Below are 21,878 nucleotides of genomic sequence, written 5' to 3'. Positions count from 1 at the left end.
CCTCAGTGCCCGTCACCCATTCACCCCCACCCCCCGCCCTCCTCCCCTTCCACCACCCCTAGTTCGTTTCCCAGAGTTAGGAGTCTTCATGTTCTGTCTCCCTTTCTGATATTTCCCACACACTTCTCCCTTCCCTTCTATTCCCTTTCACTATTATTTATATTCCCCAAATGAATGAGACCATATAATGTTTGTCCTTCTCCGATTGACTCATTTCACTCAGCATAATACCCTCCAGTTCCATCCACGTTGAAGCAAATGGCGGGTATTTGTCATTTCTAATGGCTGAGTAATATTCCATTGTATACCACCTCACACCAGTGAGAATGGGGAAAATTAACAAGGCAGGAAACCACAAATGTTGGAGAGGAAGCGGAGAAAAGGGAACCCTCTTGCACTGTTGGTGGGAATGTGAAATGGTGCAGCCACTCTGGAAAACTGTGTGGAGGTTACTCTGCTGACTTTATAAGACATATTTTTAACCTTACGTGATACTGGTAAGTGGCAACAATATTATCCCATCCATGTTGTCCAGGCAATTGTCACTACCCGAAAATAAATAAGAGGGAAGTTTGCACAGCAGTAACAACGTATCAACAAAAGTAATTGCAATTTATCCTGGCCACAAATCAATCCGTTATTAGCATAGGAGGAAGAATTGGGCATCATCACCCTTGATATCGAGAGGCAAATAAAGAGCTGGCGTGTTAAAAAGTATAATATTTACAATAGAAATTCTCTTAATAGTCCTGAACATGAACAATTTCAGAGTACATTTGGGAAAACATCTCAAGGATATCAGTGTTTCTTTTATAATTGTTTTGCAACTAAATAGAGTTTTATTAATTAAAGAAGGATTAACCTGAGCAAATGTCTATAGCTGTGAAAAACTCTAACTTTTCAAAATCCTTTTTAATCGTTAAAGACATTAGAAATAGAGGGCACATTTTTCCGTTAATGGCAAATTTTTAAAGGTTCAGGTCCCAGCGATGCAAGAATTCAGGGTGGAGATGTGGCCATATCGAATGTTCGTTATATTGCCAGGGTCTTATCTGGCTGCGTGAGTCCTCAGACATAGGGGCTGGAAGCAGAAGGACTTGTTCAGGAGCAATGCCATCTTGCTATAGGGGACAATAACATCTCGCTTTTGTGGGGCAGAGGAAATGTGAGAACACTTCATATCAGCACTTAACCATAAAAAATGCTCTAAGCTGCTTTACACTGTTCTAGAGTCTCCTTGGAGACTCTGTGCCCACTCCTTCCCCCTTTCCCTTTAGACACCTTGAGGTTTGGATGTTTATAAGCCTTGGTATGACCTCTAATACACACACAAATTGTAAAACAGAATTAACCTTCCTGCTAGTTCTTAAGGGCATAGGAGTTTCAGAGTCTATTTGGGTAAATGACTTTTTTTCACCAAGGTCAACTTCATGCATATCTTCTGAGTACATAGTGCTTTCCTGCCTCCTTGATACTCAAATGTAGTCTGTAGACCAGCAGCATTAGCATCACGCTCATTAGAAATGCAGAACCTTGGGCCTTCTCTCAGTCACAATGGACCAGAATCTTCTTTTAAATGAGATCCCTATCACATGCATCTGAAAGTTTGAGAAGCACTAGTCTTCTTGCCCTCCTAAGATGGTGTACAATTGTCTGTCTTGGTATTCTTTGGTAACCTCACAGAAATGCAAATTAATTTCCAATCATAGACCAAGCCTTCCCTGGTTTCATTCCACTACTAGGAAAGCGCATAGAACTCTTTCCCTAGCTACATATACCTAAATCCTAATTATTTCTAATCCTACTGAAGGCATATCATGAGATCAAGGGAACACAGTTTTAGCGACTAGTAATTTCAACATAAATTAAATTTGTAATTGTATTTCTCAAATGTCATGACACATACGCTTTTTTAAAATCCCCTTTATCTCTTACATCTACTTTCTTTATATACCATAGACCTCTCCCTCCCACTTCCTGGAAACTGCTTCTTCTCCCACCGTCCTAGACTGTCTATTTCTTTCTTTTCTAGCCCCACACCCCCTCCCTTTCCTCAGTTTTGCGTCTAGAAAGACAAAGAAACTAGTTGTCCATGATGGAAATCTCCAAAGGGAGGAGAAAGAAGTGAAGGAACCAAGGCGGAGTGCAGAGAAAGTCTGGGAACACCTGTCTGTTCATAACCTTCTCTGTGTCCCACATGCCCCTTTGTGTCTGTATTTCTCTTTATTAGACAGTTAGGAGCAGAGACAGCTAGTACTCATCAGTTTTCAGTTCTTCCTTTCTTCTTCGACACTCAGCTAGAAGACAGTTCCCAGCCTCTTTGATTCTAGAGGGGAACACGTGATTAGTTGTCACCAGTGAAATGTGAACCCAAGTGGGGGATGCACCTTCTCTGTTTTCTTTTATTAGCTGGCTGAATGTAGAGGATGAAGTGGAAGGCCGCCAAGTTCTAGAGCAATGGGTCTTAACTAAGGGTGAGGTGGGAGGAGGGAAGAAGGGGAGGAGGGGAGGAGGCAGTTTTGGCTTTCAGGTGAACTTTGACAATATCTGGAGACATTTCGGGTTGTCATAACTAAGAGAAGCTATTGGCATCTAGTGGGTCAAAGCCAAGGATTCTGCTAAATATGCTGTAATGCCTGGGATAGCCCCCTGTGACAAACAGAGATCCAGTCCAAAATGTCACTAGTGCTAAGTTTGAGAAACTCTATCATAACGGATGGTGGAGCCACTAGATGGAAGGAGCCTGGATCTTCCCACAGAGCACTCCCAAACCCAACTGCTGATATATATGAAACTGTGAAAAGAGCAACAAATACTGTGTGTGTGTGTATGTGTGTGTGTGTGTGTGTGTGTGTGTGAAGAAAGACACTGAGACTTGAGAGCTGTTTGTTTCAACGGGTAGCTTATCCTGCCTGGCAATACAGAGTTCTACTCAGAACTGAGGTCTCTCAGTGATTTGGTGGTCTGCTGTGTAGACCCACCTATGCAAGCTTTATTGGAACGATCCATTTTATTCAGAGACTTTGAAATAAGCTTAGCATTGTTATGAGAATAGTGTCTTCAATTAGAGGCAGTAAACATTTGTCATAGCCTCGTGCATTTCTGTTGCTGTGCATCAGAGCCGACTCTGGGGCAGAAAGCAGGTACCTACGGCCATTAAGGAATCACAGTTACTACAGTGGGTCTCCCTGTAGTCTGCACGCCCATCCTTAGAAAAGCATGAGGCAAATTGGTCTCAACTGCCTGTGAGGAAAGGCTTTATTTGGGATTAACGTCATGGTGCCACCTCTATTTCAATACTTTCTTAAGTGAGAAAAGGCAAATTCTTCCATGGATTCAGACTCAAAATGTTCATTTTGATTTTATAAACATTATAGACAACAGAAAGAGAAGCCTCGTTATTAGCCTGGAAAGGAACGTCTTGCTGCAATACGACCATAATTGATGGTTGCGAACCATCAAATTGATGGGAAGAAGTCAGCACTGAATGACTTGCCTGAGCTGGAGAACAGAGGTAAAAACCCACATGGCTCAACAGCCCACGTTGCCTTCTGCATCCTGATTGCCTTTAGAGCCAACATTCCCAGTATCAGTTTGTGAACCACCTTTTCATTTACAAAGCGTTATGCTGCTCCGCCAGGCAATTAGAGAATGAGGCTTGGCAGTGTCATATTGATCTTTCCTGTTCAGATGTATAATTAGCTGTTAACATTTCATTATAATCAGGGTTTTCCCGGGTTCTCCATGACCCTTGACTCATGAAGTTTCTAGACCTCTGAATGTTGTGAGTTAATTAATTTTGCTGTCTGATGTGAACATACAAAACATGGAGCCTGGAGTCTTGATTGGAACATAGTGTTTGGCAATCACATTATTTTTCATACTAAGTAAGCTTTATTAAGAATACCAACAGTGAAGCAACTTAACAAAGCAGTTCTCTCTAGTTCCAGTAGAGAGGCACTGGGCTAGCAGATAAATGCTGAAAGTTGTACTGTATTTAGTTATATATGGATATAACTCTTGAGGGTCATTCTTATTCAAGGAGAAAGACACTGATGACTCAAAGGAGAGAAATACCTGCTGTGTTACTTTGTGGAGTACAGTCAGGTGCCAGGTATCTGTGTTCAGGTACTAGCAGAAGCTTCGCTTAGTGTCCCTGCAAGCCACGCCCTAGGGTCAGCTCCTGAAAAGGGTAGAGCATGTGCCAATGAGTGACTTACCTAGGATATATTCCAATGATGGACTATTGAGAGCAAACTTAATGTGTCATTTGAATTCAAAGATGAAACTAGGAAGCAAGAGGGAGAGGCACTTATCTTGTCCATACCCTGTGTAGGTATTGACTTCCAGCATGTTCTTTGGCCACTGCTGTGTTTTCAGCATCCTTTGACATTTGTTGCTCTGCTCCCCCCTCAGAAGGCCTAAAGTCTCTGATGCAAAGGAGTTTTGCTTTTTTTTCTTTTCTTTTTTTTTTTTTTTTTTTTTTTTGCAGGAAAACTATTCTGTTTAATAACTTGGTTCAATTAGCTTTGCACCTAGTCCACCCATTTCGAGTGGTCTTTTTTTCGCATTTAAGCTTTTTATTGCAAATTCACTTAAATTCAAAATATTTCCCCTAATGAGTGAAGGAACATACTCATCCAGAATGATCCTAGGTGCAACCCACTGGAACTGTGTAGACGCACAGAGAGATTTAAGGCAAGTCATTGGGATGTGTCTCTGGGTGTCACTGTTGATGATTATTGTCTTCTAGGAAAATTTAGCATGGCTTTCTGAAGATTCTGTTAGGACTAGGCAAAAAACTATCATGTTTGGACATGACTGAGTCTTAGAGCCTTGTAGAAAATTGTAGAAAATGGGCCAGCTGCTGATAGGGTGAGAGACGGTCTCTGAGTGAAGGATACACTCATTTGATTAGCAAGCCAGTGCATTTTATAGGGTGGCAAAGGGTTGGCTAAGAAAAGACACATCTTGGAGCTTAGGTAGCTGTCATTGACTAAAGCTTTTATGTTATTTCCCACACCTCTATCCCATCTTCCATTCCTGCTTCTCTGCTGGAATGCCTTCTATGCAAATCTCTCTGACCTCATCTCCCACTTACGCATCAACTGCATAAGCTTCCCACCCTGTGGACTTCTGATCTGATGCGTAGAACTTACAGGAGTCTAGAACTTCACCTTGGGAATCAGACCCTTTATTTTATATTCCAGTTTCACCACTTAGTTTCTTGGACAAGCTCTTTAACTTTCTTGAGTTGTTCTCTCATTTGCAGAGTGGGGGTAATAATAATTTCTACTTTATAGACTTTTTGTGTGAATTAAAATAAAGAATGTGTGCAAAATGCTTAGCAAAAATGCTTAGCAATAAGCCTGGCACATAGCAAGTATTCTACAGACAATAACTGTTAGTGGGTTTTGCTTATGATTAATGTGATTGTCATTATTACTACCACGGGGCTGGGCAGCTCTGCTTTCAAAATGTATGTGAATCTAGCCATGCCTCCTTGCCTCTCTGCTGCCAGTCTAGTCCAAGCCATGATCAACCCCCTCTTGAACACATCAACATCCTTCTGAACTGGTTTTCTGCTTCCACCCTTTCTTTCTTTCTTTCTTTTTTTTTTTAAGATTTTTATTTATTTATTCATAGAGACAGAGACAGAGAGGCAGAGACACAGGCAGAGGGAGAAGCAGGCTCCATGCAGGGAGCCCGACGTGGACTTGATTCAGGGTCTCCAGGGTCACGCCCCGGGCTGCAGGCGGCGCTAAACCGCTGCGTCACCGGGGCTGCCCTGCTTCCACCCTTTGTTACCCTTTTCCCATGCAACAGCCAGAGCAATCTTTTAACGTTTCCTTTGATTACATCATATGACTCCCCTGCTGCAAACCCCCATCACAACTAGAAGAAAGTCCATACTCCTTACCAGAGACCTTGGCCTTCTAACCTCCGTGGCCTCCTGTCTGCCTCTTCAGCCACGCCTCCCACCCAGCTCCGTTTGGCTCTCCTTGACTCAGCCACTTGGTCAGCCTCTCCCTCAGTTCTGTATTTCCTGCTTCGGTGCCTTCCCACCTGCTCTTCTCTTGCCAGGAGAGCTCTATTCCAGGTATTTGCATGCTCATATCTTCCTCTTGTTGGATAATCAGCTCACGTGCCATCCCCTTGAAGGCGATTGCCTGACCATCTTGTTAAACTATAGATTCAACTTCAGTATGAAGTTGTTGATATTTGGCTCTTCTTGACCTACAAAAATGGCAGCTTCATGTTATTAACCTAATAACTCTCCCCACCACTCTCTCATCCCATCACCACACTGTTGATATGATTTTTACTTTTAAATACTAGATGTAATGTAATTTCATTTGCAATTAGATATGTAGGTAGAGAGTAACAAGGAATTCTATTAGAAGGTAAGCTTTAAGGGGGGCAGGTAGTGAGCATTTCTTCATTTCTGTGTCTCCAGCACTTGGTGGGTCCTCTGCAGAAATATATCAAGTCTATGAACAACAACAACAAAAAATGAGTAACACAAGCTTGGTATGCTGTCTTCCACAGGGTGGAGTTCTCTTATTCCAGGTTTTACTGTGCCAATATATTATCTGCACGTCATGCAGGCATGAGTCTAGGTCAGGAATACAAATAGATTCCCTCTCATATAACAAACAGCTTGTATAAATGGGTACTGCCTGTTAACACACTGGGTTAAGAAGGACTCTGAGGTTGCATTCAGGCTAAGCAGAAAGAGTCCCATGATTCATTTGCTAATGAATCATTTGCTAATTCATTTGCAGGATCTTCTGTGGGTGAGGCACTTGCCATTCCTCCTCTGATGAATTTTGTTGTATGTTGTTGGTTTTGTCAGATAGGTTGGGAAAGGGTCTCAGCCTCCTTTGCCCAGTTATGAGCTCATGGTGCTGCTTGTTTCTGTGAAGCAGCCATATCATCTTGTGTATACTTTGGAGGCCACTTACGGGTACTGGTCTCCTCCAGTGGCTTCTATGGAAAACTTTCACTAGAACTTCTGCACATGTTGATTTTTTCTGTTTATCTAAAGACCATCAATTATTCCAAGTCTGCAGATAATTTTTATGTGACCCCCCCTAAGATTCATTTAAAAATTAAACATTTTATACAACACTGATTTACATTATTCAGATGGGGCAGGGGCCAGATAGGACACCAGAGAGATTTTTAAAGATTAGTGAACTCCTTGAGGGAGTCATGGCTACTTAATAGCTTCCATTAGGCTCCCTAGAAAAAGATTTAAGGTTCAGACATGGAGAAAGCATATTGTCTCATACTGCCTGTTAGCTGACTATTGTGTTCAACTTGCATCAACTATGGAAAAACGACGCAAATCATATGATTAGATTAAAACATGGACTCAACGTTTGGATCTATTTAAACCTTGAGTTCAATACACATCCAGTGAAATAAACTGGCCTCATACAACATGCTCCAGACACAGATCCCTTTAAAATTTATTTTCCCCTTAATTTTGTTGGCCGATTGAGTTGGGTCCAGGAAAGGTGCTCCTCAACCAACATCCTGGAAACACTGCCTGGCAGGTATGCTCTGAGGCCATATTTTAAATGAGTTCTTTCAGTGCACTTCTCTGGGCTCCTGTCCAAATTCTGTCTGAATTCACATTCACTGGGACAGAGGAGGCAGATGGAAAGCCTGCCTTTCTCCTGCATTTCCCTGCAGGAACTTCTGTCCTGGTCAGAATGCCATGGTCCTTTCCCCAGCCACTCAGCATGCTTTCCGGAGCCTGCACCTTCCCTGCTCACCTCCACCTTGAAGGAAACCTTCCTTTGTACTCCACTTTGGATCTAACCTTGCCTAGGCATTCAACGTGATCCATTTCGAAGAAACACAATTTGTCCCTTTCTAGGTGTTCCGTAATGCTCATTTGCCTAACTGAGAGAAAAAAGCCTTCCCAGCAAAGTCATCTCCTTTTCCTCTGGGCTGGCTACAGACCATCTATTTCATTTGCATCTGTTTTATGCTGTTATCTTGTAACATCTTTTCTATTTTGTAATTTAAGGCATCAAGTTTTTATATTGGGTTTTGACTTTGTGAGTGCACATGCTTTGCACTTTGGCTAATTCCATGTTCCTGGAAGCGAGGGGGAGGATCATTCTTTATATCTCAAAACAGGTAGCAAATTGCTCTTCACACAGAGGTTTCTTAGTTAAATAATTGCGGAAGTTAAGAAATAAAAGAAGATGGAAATGGGGTAAGGAAGGGAGAGGAGGAGGGAAGGAAAATATAAAGAAAGGGAGGCCATGTTCCTGAAATCCAGAGCCTAGTACAGTGCTTGTCTTCAAATAGATGCAAAATACATGCTTGATTAATATACAGAAATACTCAATCTTGCAAAAACTGTTCTAAAGTTGCAAATGCAACTTCTACTGCTTCTGGTTCTCTTCATCTTATCACACATACAAAGTACCTGTTCAGGCCTCAGTTCCAAAATGCAGATTTCTAAGGAATGCCAATGCAAACTAAAAAACAAAGCCTCTAATAAAAAATTTCTCATCAGTGCATGGGCTGATTATCTTCATTCCTACAGCCTCCAGAGCTAACGAGCCTCTGCTTTAGCACAGTGCACATTAAATGCCCGTGTTAATCACATCATCACCAATTTAGAAGTTGCTTGTCAGAGCTCACAACTGATAACAAGGACTTTTGAAACACGATCTTAGAGTTGAAAATCAAAGGTTGACAATGTTTTCATCAGAAATATGTGAATATATTTATTAAGGAGGGAGACCGTGTAAAACTAGTCCAAGTAGAGGAACGTTCTCAACCCAGTGAGAACCATGCTCTCTTTGCCCCCAGCTAGGAGCAAACTGGCGGAATGAGATGCCAGTGACAATAGAAACGGAAGCCCCCTTCAACCTTGAGATCAACTGGACAGATTTACAGGCTCACAGACTTTCCCAAACCCAGAGGGAGAGAGAGAGAGAGAGAGAGAGAGAAAGAGAGAGAGTGTGTGTGTGTGTGTACATGCTCCTACCTGTGTATTTGCTTGACTTTAAAAGTAAAAGCATTCACTTTCGGATAGGTTTATCTTTTGTAACCCCAGTGGATGTGATTTCAGGGTCAATGAGATGAAACATTTCAGTACTTGAGTGTTTAGCATGATTTTGAATGTGGAGCATGCAAAAAAAAAAGTTGAAACTCGGTGTTTCTCTTTGTGTGAGCACCCTCGGGCAACACCTTTTTTCCCCTAGAGCAAGGTGCTCACACACCTACTCAAAGCAATGCTCCCAATCTCCTGACCTCTGTGGGGAAAATGAGTTTTACCCCCTAATCACAAAGGTCTGCTCAATGCAGTCATGTTGTCAAATCTATAAAGGCGCAGAGGTAAGACTAACGACTTAAGATCTTGCCACTAAAATGAACCTGTTATTTCTGTTGTTTACATTGGGATGTTTGCTCTTTGGTGGTTTTTAAATATAATGTTACAATTTTCATACAATATTATTATTCTGTGTTTTTTGCAGAAGGCATGGCACGTTTTAGCTGATGATGAATTGGGATGCTGTCCGAGTGATGATTGAAACGATGGGCATCTGGCCCTCAGGCGTCTGTTTTCAGGAACTGATGTGACTGGGGAGGAGTCAGTCACTGCACTGGGGCCAACCAGGAAATTGGGAGAAATTGAGAGTCTTGGATGTGCCTGTTTGAAGCTCTGAAGTTGGGTAAGAAGTCCTCTGTCCTTAGGTTACAAAATAGTTTATTGGATAGTCATTTGGTAGCACAATAGTTTTTATGTTTTGCAAGTGATCCATCTGGTGTTCATTTTTTTATATATATTTTTTTATTGAAGTTCAATTTGCCAACATATAACGTAACACCCAGTGCTCATCCCGCCAAGTGCCCCCCTCAGTGTCCGTCACCCAGTCACCCCACCCCCCGCCCACCTCCTCTTCCACTACCCTTTGTTCGTTTCCCAGAGTTAGGAGTCTCTTATGGTTTGTCACCCTCACTGACTTTTCCCACTCATTTTTCCCCTCCTTTCCTATATAATCATTTTCACTATTTCTTATATTCCCCATATGAGTGAAACACTACTGGGGATTTACCCCAAAGATACAGATGCAGTGAAACACCAGACACCTGCACCCCAATGTTTATAGCAGCAATGTTCACAACAGCCAAACTGTGGAAGGAGCCTCAGTGTTCACCAGCAGATGAATGGATAAAGATGATGTTGTCTATGTACTCAATGGAATATTCCTCAGCCATCAGAAAGGACGAATACCCACCATTTGCTTCAACGTGGATGGAACTGGAGGGTATTATGCTGAGTGAAGAAAGTCAATCGGAGAAGGACAATCATTTTACGGTTTCACTCATCTGGTGTTCATTTAATATGTGGTTACAGAAGGGATTCCATCTTCTATTTCCCATTTAGGGAGCCAGTCTCCAAGCACTACCCACTGAATAGCTCATCCTTGCCCAGCTGGCCTGTGAGGCTATTCCTGCCATCTATGATGCTCCTGTGCACACATGTGGCTCTTGCTCTGAGCTCCCTCTTTGGCCAACTTGTCTGCTGTTGTATGTTGTACCACTACTGCATGTTACTATTATTATGGCTTGATAATATCTTGAGAAATCTGCTAGACAAGTTCTTACTCTTTTCTTTTACAAAGTTGAGTTCGCTGTTCTTGGATATGTATTCTTTCATATAAAGTTTAATCTAAGTTGGTTAGGTAAAAACATACAACTGGGAATTTCTAAAGATTACATTTAATTTGTACATGGATTTGGGGAGAATTTCCATCTTTGCAATATTGTAGCATCCCATGACAAAGCATGGGACATCTCTCTGTTTAGTAATAAAATCCTCTATGGCTTTTAGTAAAGTTTGAAAATCTGCTTCCTAAGGGTCTCATGTATTTTTTGTCCAGTTTTTTCAAGCGTACAGAAAAGTTTTCAAGCATACAGAAAAGTTTTTGCAATTTTATAGTGAACACCTGTATAAACACCACTTAGATCTTACCACTAACATCTTATTTTGCCTTTTTCTCATGTATCCCCTCATCTATCTATCCATCTATCCCTCTTATCCATACTTTAATCGATCTCACTTTGGGTGCATTTTAAGGTAAATCATAGACATCAGTACACTTCTCTATAAATATTTCAGTGTGAATATCCTCCAAAAGAAATCAGCTTATTTACAGTTTTTCTTTTAAGGACACCATTTATACAAGAACTTCCAAATGGGCAAGACTTGTCATGGTGAAAAAAAATAATAATAGAATAATAGAATCAACAGTTATACCATATTGTGTAAAGCTTCTTTCACACAGCATAATGTCTTCTGAGACTCAACCATGTGTTGCAAGTACTACTAAAAATTAATTACTTTTTATTATAGAGTTTTATTCCATTGTATGAATTTACGAGGTTTTTGTGTGTTTGTTTTTCCATTCTCTTGTTAATGGACACTTTGGGCTGTTTTCAGTTTGGGACTTTTATGAATAAAGATGCTATGAACATTCTTGTCTAAGTTGAAGCTGCTATGAACACATGTTTTCATTTCTGTAGATATGGAATGGCTGAGATGTGATTATATGTTTAGTTTTATGTTTTTTAAAAACTGCCAGAACTTTTCCCAAAGCAGTTGTATCATTTTATTTTCCCACCAAAAATTAATGAGTTTCAACTGTTCTACAACCTCAACACATTTGACATTTAAAAAAAATATAATTAGCCATTCTGTCAGTGTGTAGTTGTATCTAACTATGGTTTTAATTCTCATTTTCCTGATGACCAATGACATAGAACATTTTCTTTTTTTAATTGAACATAACGTGTTGCATTAGTTTCAGGTATGCAAGATAATGATTCAACAATTCCATACGTTTGTCAGTGCTCATCTCATTAAGTGTACTCTTAATCCCTTTAGTCTATTTCCCCCGTCCCCTCACCCACCTGTCCTCTGGCAACCGCCAGATTGTCTTCTGTATTTAAGATTCTATTTTTCTGTTTGTATCTTTTTTTCTTTGTTTGCTCATTTGTTTTGTTTCTTAAATTCCACATATGAATGAAATCATATAGTATTTGTCTTTCCCTGTCTGACTTGTTTCACTTAGCATTATACCCTTTAGGTTCATCCATGCTGCTGCGAATGGCACGATTTCATTCCTTTTTATGGCAGCATAATACTCCATTGTATTTAGATACATCACATCTTCTTTATCCATTCATCTATCGATGGACACTTGGGTTGCTTTCACGTCTTAGCTATTGCAAATAATGCTACGATAAACATATGATTGAATATATCTTTTCAAATTAGTGTTTTGGTTTTCTTAGGGTAAATACCCAAGAGTGGAATTACTGGATCAAGACTTAATTCTATTTTTAACTTTTTGAGGAACCTCCATACTGTTTTCCATAGTGGCTGTACCAGTTAGCACGAGGGTTCCTTTTGCATCACATCCTCCCCAACAGTTGCTATTTCTTGTGTTTTTGATTTTAACCATTTTGACAGGTGTGAAGTGATATATCATTGTGGTTTTGATTTGCATTTCCCTAATAAGTGATGTTGAACACTTTTTATTGTGTGTGTTGGCCATTTATATGTCCTTGGAAAAATGTCAGTTTGGGTCCAACAAATGAAGTCAGTATAGTTTAAGGATACAGAATTCAATTTATAGAAATCTGTTCCATTTCTATATATGAGTAATGAAGTAACAGAAAGAGATAAATAATCCCATTTACAACTGAACATTTTTTTTCATGTGCTTATCGACCATTATGTCTCTTCTTTGGTAAAAGGTCTATTTAGATCTTTTGCCTATTTTTCTTTTACTCTGGATAGGACATGTTCACCAAGTGGGGTATTCTAGATGAAGGCTATGACCTTTCAGCACTTCATGAAAACATTGCATTTTCATCTGGCTTCCTGCATTCCCAACTGAATATGGAGTTGATCATACTGCTGTTGTTTTGTCATTTTTCTCTAGATGGTTTAGAGATTGTGCTCTTGCTCTTTGCTTTTCAGGGTTCAGCTGAATTAGGTCTTTGTGTTTATTTTGAGGGTTCTTAGAAATTCTTGAATTTGTGGCTTGATGTTTTTACAGTTTAGAAAATTTTGGCCAATGTCTTTTGAAAAAAACCTTTCTGTCCCCCCTGAAAATGAAAATTGTGGATTTCTCTGTTTCTTGCTGATGTTCTGTCAATATTACTTAATACAGTAGGAGGGTACAGTTAGTCATGTGTGTATATGACTGTCATCTTCCTATTCCATTGTTCCACTTATCAGACATCCATTTGTCCCTTTTGGTGTTTTTGATTTATATTCTTTATTGTCAAGAGAGCAAGATTTCTTCTACTTCAGATTTACCTGTTTCAACTTTTCCCATCATTTTTCTGTGTCTTTTTAAAGCATTCTCTTGCAGATAATTTATGGTAAACTTTTGAGTCTGTTGAATCCAACCTAAAACTTCTGCCCTTTACTATGTGTGCTTGCCCCATGTATATTTGTTGATGACTATATTAGAAATTGTTCCTGCCGTTGTACTTCATGTACTCAAATTTTTGTTTTCTCTATTTGTTCTTGTTTTCTCCTTTCCTGTTTTCCCTTGGATTGGGTTTCCTTCTGATGTTTTAAAAGCTAAACATTCTATTTTTGTCCCTAGGTGTCCTGAAACCTAAAATTGTTCGTGATTACTTGCTCCTATTGGTTTAAAAAACTCAACAATATTCTATTTTCCCACTAACTGGTAAGTATTTGGGCACATTCTCATATCTCTCTGGTTCCCTCATTCCTCCCATCAAGTTACTATTGTCTGAAATTCTAGCTGTGGGTTGTAATGGGTATTGTCTTTCTCCCATTTTCTCTTTTTTATCAGCTGTTACTCCTGATAGAATCCTGTTGATACCAGTGTCCTGGACTGTTGCTGCTGACTTGGAGAAGGAGCAGGCGAGGATTGTCTCAGGATATCTCAAGGAGAAAGTGAGAGCAGAACCTAATTCTTCCTTTTCCATGGTGACACCTCCAGTGACCTGCCCCACCCCACCACCACCCCCATTTACATCAGTTCAAAACTACCTTCAGTTGCCACAGAGCTTTTCTTGGTTTTAAAAATTCTTGGAGTTTATACTTCCCCCTCTAGCTTCTATAACTTTTCTCAGGGCGATCCTGGGAAGAAAGCTAGCATCAGACACTTTATGAGCACAGAAATCTGATGGTCTGTATTTCTTTATAGAACAGAGCACAACTCCTCTGAGAAAGGAAGGCCTGAACGGAGCAGAACCTTCCTTGGAACTGGTTTTATGGCTTTGAAGGTGTCAGAAAGAATGCCACGGGCAGTGCAGAATGCTTGTCTTAGAGGCCACTGTAGCCATGGCAATGGTGAAGTAGCTGCTCAACTAGTTTAGGAGAAGAGGAGGACAACGAGAAGATAGGAATGGAAAGATATTGACAACTTTTTTTCCCGGAATATGTGAGAAATCTCCTGGGAATTCCCTTCCAAAAAACTGATGTGTGGGGGAGGTGACTATAGGTAGGACATCTCCCCTGGAGTTCTGCAGCTATGCAGAACTATTCAATTTGTGAAGTTTGAATATTCTTATATCATTATCCTAGCATATATTAGGTATCTTCTAATTACTCTCTGTATATACTTTTTCTCCTTCCCTTCAACCTTCTGCAACTAGATTGAAGCCTCTGAGAAGTGCAGGATGCTTCGTGACCTTACTGACTTATGTCCCGTGCCTGGCACATAATCATGTGTCCTTAATAAATATTTGTTGAAGTTGTACTAAAACTGAAGTTCTTCTTTATTAAATGTATGCTCCTTTCAGTCATGCATGAGAATGCCTGTTTTCCTAAACCTCTGTCAATACAAGTTATCACTGTTCTTTGTAAAGATTGCAAATTAAATAGATATGAAGAGACATCTCATTTTTATTTTTAATTTGCATTTTCCTGATTCTTGTTGCAATAAAATATTTATCATAGATTTCATTTTCATTTGAGCCACTTGTATTGTGAATTTCTTGTTCATATCTTTTGTCCATTTCCTAGTAGAGTTTTCATTGCTTTCTTACTGATTTGAAGTGCTCTTTCTGTAAGAATAGCAAGCATTTGTTATACTTCCAATTTGAAAAGGTCATTTTTTTCCTAATGATCTTTAAATTTTGTTTTTTGATAAAGTTAAGTTTTTACATCATCAAATCTATCAAATGCTTCCTTTCTAGCTATGTTGCTAATATATTTTCTTGAGTTAATCTTCTTCCTTATTCTGTCTTTCTTAATATTTAACGCATTAAAATACCTTATTTAAATAGTTAGTTATTCTGGCACCACTTTTCTTTGGCATAATTTCCCCTCACTACTTTGGAATTCCAATTCTGTTGTGTTTTAATACAACAAATTGAAACTTATCATTTCTAATGAAATGATGCTATCACGGGAAGAGCAAGTATGTCCAAGTGATGAGGGCATTTGAACTTGGCCAGATAGACTCAATGGCCTGTACTCTTTATTGAAATTAGAGAATGGTGTTAGAATGAACAAATGTACAGTGTGTCGTGAGAAATTTCTGGAACAGGATAAATGAACTAATACAATGACTCAACAGTACATAATGTTCTGTTCAACAAATGGAACCCCCTGCCTTGCTGGTCTTTTAAGACAGATTGGATTACATGTTCCTCCTTTGTGTGTGCTGCTACTTCCATTTCTCGTGACCCCAACAGCTGTATGTCATTTGTTCTCTAAGTGTCTTGTCTGAAAGACACATTCACAGCTACAGACACTGTGCAAAACAAAGCATTTGAGAAAAGTACGTCAGAATTTAGAACAGTTTCAAAGAAAAAGGTAATAAGAGTTGGTGACAGTTGGAGTGACAAAGGTTGTAATTTGAAATAGAAATGCAGACTTCCATAGTGCTCCTGTGGATCAGCTCTGAAGGGAAGGGATTACAAATGGCTCAAGTGTCTCAGGCAGCCCTTGACACTCCAAAGTAGACAAGCACTCAGGTTAACACAGAACAGTCCAAAGCTGCTTCCTCCCAAAGATCACAGGGTTTGGATGACATGCTTTCTGGTAAGAAAGGTCAGGGGAAAACACATAGAGGTAACCTCTGAGGATTTTGGTGGCCCTCCCCGGCATCTTTACAAAAACCAAGTGAACAATGTGCTTCCATTTATAACAGCCTGGGACTGCCTTCCTGCAACTGCACCAGCCTCTCCTAGAAGCCACATATATATAGTACCTGGCAGCGCTGGCTTTGTTCAGAAAGAGTAAGGTATGAGGCTATCCACTGCATGTATTTTGTAGGCCTTACGCAATGTATAGCTTTCCGTTAGCATACTGATGGGCCAGCTCATGAATGTGAGACTCTGTGGTCAGAAAGCCAAAGGCAAAATGCTCTCTCCCATCAGCCCATTAGCTCAGGGCAAGGTTCTGCTCATCATTGATCTCCTGGTCCCAGAAGGAGTGAGGTTTGGGTGAGTGGTTCTCTCCCAGGCAGATGTGTTGCTAATAATCCCTGATGGCTACAGGACACATGAGACCCAGGATCAGGAGGTCATCCCAGTATGACAGCACTCAGGCCTTGGTCCAAAGCCAGCAGAGACCAAAGAGCAGAGCAGTGTGATAGAGAGGGATGGAGGCACAGCTCAAGACAGATTCTCAAACTTGCCCTGGACCACACAGGGAGTTCTGCTGCCTTGTGTTACCTTATAATGAAGGGTATGCGATAGAGAATCTGGAAGTAAAGAATCATTGATCTGCAAGAATATGGTGAGGACTGCTGGCTCAACTCTGAGGTCCAAAGAGGAAGGTGACTTGCCCAACATCACACAAATGCGGGGGGCTAGTTCCATTAAGCAAGACAGTCAAACTTCGTGGCACCATGGGATGATGAGCACAACTGAGAAAACTCTCTGTGTGGATCACATTAATTTTTCCCCCCTTTTAGGATAACATTCTGAAAGAGGAGCCCGCTGCTGGTATGAGAGTGAAGCATGTGATTGAATCCTGCTGCTCATGGCTTTGTTACCTACTGGCATGGGCCTCATCTGCTCCATCTCTTCCCCAAATTTCTCGGTTATTTCTGGGCTCTTCGTTTAGCTCTCCCCATCCTCTTCAAATCCCGCCCTGACCATCTGCTCTGACCTCCTCTTTCTAGTGTGATGGATGATAGATAAGGAAGATAGGGGAATGTAAACTGGCCAGAGGGAACCACAGGACCACCCACCATGCATCTTAGACTCAACATCTAGGCTCCCATGGCCACAGGGTGCCCCTGCCGCCTGTCATGGGGAGCTGTATCTGTGATCACCTCTAACATCAATCAACAGTCACACCTGATGTCTGACAGGGTCATCATTTTCTAGATCTGAAGGAAGATCTCAATGCCTAGAAAACTATAAATATACTGTAAAACTTCAAAAGATAATCAATAATGAATGCAGGCTTTGACTGTTGGCTACTTACTCCTGAGTGAAGATGGGAACTTGTTCAATCAAGTGGAGTGTTTGGAGGGGCTAACCACTCCAGTGTGGCCATGGATAACTCTGGTTGCACTACTGGCCTAGCGTCAGGCAAGTCAAGAGAAAGGTCTGACTTGAGGCAGAGTCCTTCTTTATCTTGTCCAGCTTGAAAGGCTCTCCAGGCTACCGCAGTGAGGTTTGGAGGTGTGTTATTCTCACACTGACTGGTCATGACTGAAATGCTGTCTCTTCCCTCCTTCACTCTCGCATTCATTCAATAAACCAATGTTTATTTTACATGGAGGTCAATGGTTCTCAAACTTCACTGTGCAACAGAATCATCTGGATGGATAATTCCACTCCTGGGAATATATTCAAAGGAAACAAAACCACAATCCTGAAGAGATATCTGCACCCTCATGCCACTGCAGCATTATTCACAGTAGCTAAGACATAGAGACATTATTAGTTCCCATCGAGAGATAAATGCATAAAGAAGTTGTGGCTTATAAACATAATGGAATATTATTCAGCCATAAGAAAAGAAGGAAAGTCTGTCATTTGTGACAACATGGATGAACCTGGAAGGCATTATACTAAGTGAAATGTCAGAGAGAGAAAGACAAACACTGTGTGATATTGCTTATGCGGAGAATCTAAAAAAAAAGCTAAACTCCTAGAAAAAGAGAACATATTGGTGGTGGCCCAGAGGTGGGGAGGTGGGGGAAAGGTGGTCAGAAGGCACAAACTTCCAGTTATAAGATGAATAAGCCATGGGGACGTAATGTGCAGCCCGGTGATAAAATTAATAAGTTCTGTATATTTGAAAGTTGCTGAGAGAGTAGATCTTAAAAGTTCTTATCTCTCTCTCTCTCTCTCTCTCTCTCACACACACACACATACACAATTTTGCTGTGTGAAGCGATGGATATGTTAACTAGCCTTATTGTGGTGATCATTTTGCAATATACACGTATCTTAAATCGTGGTGCTATACACCTTAAGCTTCTACAATGTTCTATGTTAATTATATTTCAAGAAAGCTGGAAACAGACAAAGAAACAAAAGTACCATCTGAAAGATGTGTTAAATCACAAAATTCTAGGGATCCCTGGGTGGCGCAGTGGTTTAGCGCCTGCCTTTGGCCCAGGGAGCGATCCTGGAGACCCGGGATCGAGTCCCACGTCGGGCTCCCGGTGCATGGAGCCTGCTTCTCCCTCTGCCTGTGTCTCTGCCTCTCTCTCTCTCTCTCTCTCTGTGTGTGTGACTATCATAAATAAAAAAATAAAAAAATAAAAAAATAAATTCAAGCTTCTTTAAAAAAAAAAATCACAAAATTCTAGGCCATCACTCAAAGGTTTCTGATTCAGCAGGACTAGAGTAGGGCCTGAGAATTTGCATTTGCAACAAATTCCTAGGGGAAGGCGAAGCTGCTAGCCTGGCATCCACACTTGGGGAATCACTGATCTGGATGCTGAGGCCAGAAGATTTAAATCCATCCCAAGAGCTGAAAATAGAGGCGAAGTTTCTGGAGCAGGGAGTTTATGTGGGATATGATCTCAGGAAGCCCTGGGAGAGGAATGAGGGGCAAGAAACTGAAGGAAGGAAGAAGATGGACGTTGTACCACTGACCACCTGGGGCTGCTTGCCCCAGAACTCCACCGGGGGGTCGTGCAGACAGCGCATCACATGCCTCCAAGCTGTCCCGGTTGGGGGCTGGGGAGGGGGCACCTGGGCCTTACTCTAGTCAACCAGTGGGTGAGGGTTTTTCCTGCCCACATTTGTGGCCGAGGCAGGGCAGGCTCGGGGTCAGAGGACAGCCACAAGTAGGCCAAGAATTGGGACCTTACGTGTTGGTCAGGGATGTTTGGAAAGGGAGGCCAAGGGGGCAGGGCACTAACAGGCATCAGCACACACACCTAATAACTTCTGTTCCATTTGCGGATATAAGTTATACACACAGAAAGTTTTAATAACTGCAGACAGAGAACATTAAACATTTAAATTACATTGCCATGTTAAAAACTTTCCCGCGTGATCTTGAGACATTGGGTCAGGTTTTGTTTTTGTGCTCAAACACTTCAATTTTCTGGGAAAGAAAGGCACCTGCCTTTGGCTCTAGACTTCCATTAGAGACTGACTGGCCACCATGGAAACAGGATACCTGTTTCCAAAATTAGGACAGAAACTGTGGAGCCCTCCCCACATGCCTCTTCACCTCCAGGCACATCACCAGCTTCACAGTCACTGCCACCATCACAAATGCACGCACACATGGACACACTCAGACACACACGTGCACACACATGGCTACTAGGGGTTGAGCTACTTCCTTTTCTTTTTCCCCTCCAGGGCCAGTCTCTGTGGGTCATCAGATTCATCCAGCCCTTGCCTTCTCCACACCCAGTGAACTGGCCTTTGCACACTACAGTTTTTTCCTTTTCCCTGTTGCCCACTCTGGTGCAAACCTGGTCTGAGGTTGGGAGGGGGGCTGTTGGAGCTCAGACCCTGGTGTTGGACAAAACTAAGTTTTCATCCAGCTTCTACAGTTTATGGGCTGCATGACCTTCAGGTGTGTTGTGTAGCCTCTTAAACTTCAAATTTGCCCTCAATAAAGTGGAGAGAATGATTGTTCTCTCTTCGTGGAATTGTCGTGAGGATTAAATTAATGCCTTGGACTTTTTTTCTTTTTTTGGATTTTATTTATTCATGAGAGATACAGAGAGAGAGGCAGAAACACAGGCAGAGGAAGAAGCAGGCTCCCTGTGGGGAGCCCGAGGTGGGACTAGGGATCACACCCTGGCCCAAAGGCAGATGCTCAACCACTGAGCCACCCAGCTGCCCCAGTGCCTTGGACTTTTGATGTGTTCATTAAATAGTAGCTCCTAAAGGAGTGGGCTTAGTTTCACAGAGGTGTTGTGAGGATTCAAGAAGATCAGGCTTATGAAGTGACCAGCAATTCCCAGCTCACAGGAGGGTGCAGATGTAACTCATGCTCATTACTCTCCAGGAGCAGTTGTAAAGTATTCTTCGCCTGAGGTTGGGCAAAATTCAATGCTGGATGATTCCGATCCTTCAGGACACACGTCCTCTTAGAGCTTACCTGGCTCCCCTCAGCCAGGACCAGCTTCTGCCTGGGGTCCAGAGCATGTGGGCAGTGTTAGGTCACCTCATGATGGGTGGCCAGGGGCCCCAGCACCCTCTTTGCAGCCACCATCCCTCCTGGGGATAGTAATTCCTCATTCATAACAGATATGCTTTTGCCTTGTGAACACAAATAGCATGCCTCACTGAATTAAACAAACATTTCACTGTCTTTGCAGACCATGAAATTACTCACATTTTAATCTACTTGTTATTAAGAAATGAGGCTTCTAATTTAATAGGTTCCACAAAAGTAAGTAATTCATAAACACATTTTCAAACTCTGAAGGCAGATGAAAGAGTGAAATGATGTGTTAGGAAAAATCTGCCTGAGTCACAGTTTGGGGTTTCAGGGTGTGAGGACTTTCGTGCTCTCCCCAGCAGATTGGGGCTGTACTTGGACTGCTTTGTAAAGCAGAGCCTCCTCTGGGGGTGCCAGGCTCCTGTCCTCTGAGTCATACAAGATGAATTCTTCATGCTTTTAGAGAAAATGCCAGCTGGACCAAAATATGAACCTACAAATATATATGTTCCGATCCTTGTCTCAATACCAAATGAGAGACTTCCGGTAAGGACATTATAAGATTCAGAAGGAAGACATGCTATTGTATTCTTCCCATTATCTCATTATGTGGCAGAAATATCATCAATATCTGCTGAGCGGCTGAAGATACCTGCTATCAGAGAGGCATGAAATGCCCATGCATGAGTCCATGGGGGGTGATGGGGGGCCACGGGGCGTGTTTAGGCTTCTCTGACCCCTGTAGATTGCTGCGTTGAGGGCTTGTGGGTTTGTTCACGGAATTAATTGCCAAGGGGAATTTCAGTCTATTTTTAAGATTTAATTTACAAATATGAAATACACATATCTTAATGGTGCAGCTTGATGATTCTGTGCCTATCTGTGCAGCCATCACTGAATACTTAGGTGATGCCTGTCACCTCAGAAAGTTGTCAGGTTCCTTTGCTGTCAATACCACCACTCCACCCTCCCAGGTAGCTACTACTTTGCCGTCTATCACTAGCATTCTTGAACTTTGGGATTATATAGTATATATTCCCTTGTGTTTGATTTCCTTTGTTTGATTCAATGATTTTCAGATCAACCCATCTTGTCGCATGGATCACTAGTGTCTTCCTTTTTCTGGCTCCGTACTATTCCAGGGTGTGGACACCCCCTAGTTTGTTTATCCAATCACCAGCTGGTGAACTTTTGGTCTCTTTTAGAATTTTTGTCTATTGTGAATAAAGCTGATGTAAACATTCTTGTA

General features: G+C 41.5%; 1 long non-coding RNA gene across 1 annotated transcript; it reads left to right on the top strand.

The window, feature by feature from the left end:
* The first annotated feature begins 9,506 nt into the window (after positions 1 to 9,506).
* On the top strand, positions 9,507 to 14,870 carry LOC140634984 (uncharacterized). Its single transcript, XR_012032316.1, has 4 exons — positions 9,507 to 9,704; positions 13,659 to 13,742; positions 13,872 to 13,975; positions 14,229 to 14,870. It is a non-coding gene; the product is annotated as an uncharacterized lncRNA (long non-coding RNA).
* Positions 14,871 to 21,878: the final 7,008 nt, after the last annotated feature.

The sequence above is a fragment of the Canis lupus genome, chromosome 6, assembly GCF_048164855.1.
Source record: "Canis lupus baileyi chromosome 6, mCanLup2.hap1, whole genome shotgun sequence".
Taxonomy (NCBI): Eukaryota; Metazoa; Chordata; class Mammalia; order Carnivora; family Canidae; genus Canis; species Canis lupus.
This window is presented reverse-complemented; position numbering and strand designations above follow the sequence as displayed.